A 629-nucleotide genomic window follows, 5' to 3' on the forward strand; every position below is an offset into this window, starting at 1 on the left:
AATGGATCTATGGGGCTGATATGGGGCTGAAATGGATCTATGGGGCTGAAATGGGGCTGATGTGGGTCTGGGGGCTGTGATGTGGGTCTGGGGGCTGTGATGTGGATCTGGGGGCTGTGATGTGGGGCTGGGGGCTGTGATGTGGGTCTGGGGGCTGTGATGTGGGGCTGGGGGCTCTGCTGTGGGTCTGTGGGTGTGATGTGGGTCTGGGGGTCCCCATAAGGGTGTGTGTGTGTGATGTGGGTCTGGGGGCTCTGAGATGGGTCTGGGGGCTGTGATGTGGGTCTGGGGGCTGTGGTGTGGGTCTGTGTGTGTGATGTGGGTCTGTGCCCCCCCTGCCCCATAGGATGTACGTGTTTGGGGGCTGGGTGCCCCTGGTGATGGACGACGTCAAAGTGGCCACACACGAGAAGGAGTGGAAGTGCACCAACACGTTGGCCTGCCTCAACCTGGGTGAGGAAACCCAAAATGGCACCGATTCGCCCCAAAATGGAGCCCAAGTGGGCCCAGAATGGCATCAGACTGCCCTAAGTGCCCCCCTATCATGCTATACCCCCACTATCTGCCCCCTAAGTGCCCCCCATCATGCTATATCCCCTATCTAAGTGCCCCCTAAGTGCCCCCCTATC

The 629-nt window shown here is 59.9% G+C and overlaps 1 long non-coding RNA gene across 1 annotated transcript in view; it reads left to right on the forward strand.

Moving 5' to 3' along the window:
* LOC107307891 overlaps window positions 1-480 on the forward strand; it is a 3,782-nt gene extending 3,302 nt beyond the window's left edge. The window contains exon 3 of the long non-coding RNA XR_001552539.1: window positions 347-480. This is a non-coding gene — a long non-coding RNA (uncharacterized LOC107307891). The remainder of the gene's footprint in view (window positions 1-346) is intronic.
* Window positions 481-629: the final 149 nt, after the last annotated feature.

Source organism: Coturnix japonica, unplaced genomic scaffold (assembly GCF_001577835.2).
Source record: "Coturnix japonica isolate 7356 unplaced genomic scaffold, Coturnix japonica 2.1 chrUnrandom1521, whole genome shotgun sequence".
NCBI classification, from domain to species: domain Eukaryota; kingdom Metazoa; phylum Chordata; class Aves; order Galliformes; family Phasianidae; genus Coturnix; species Coturnix japonica.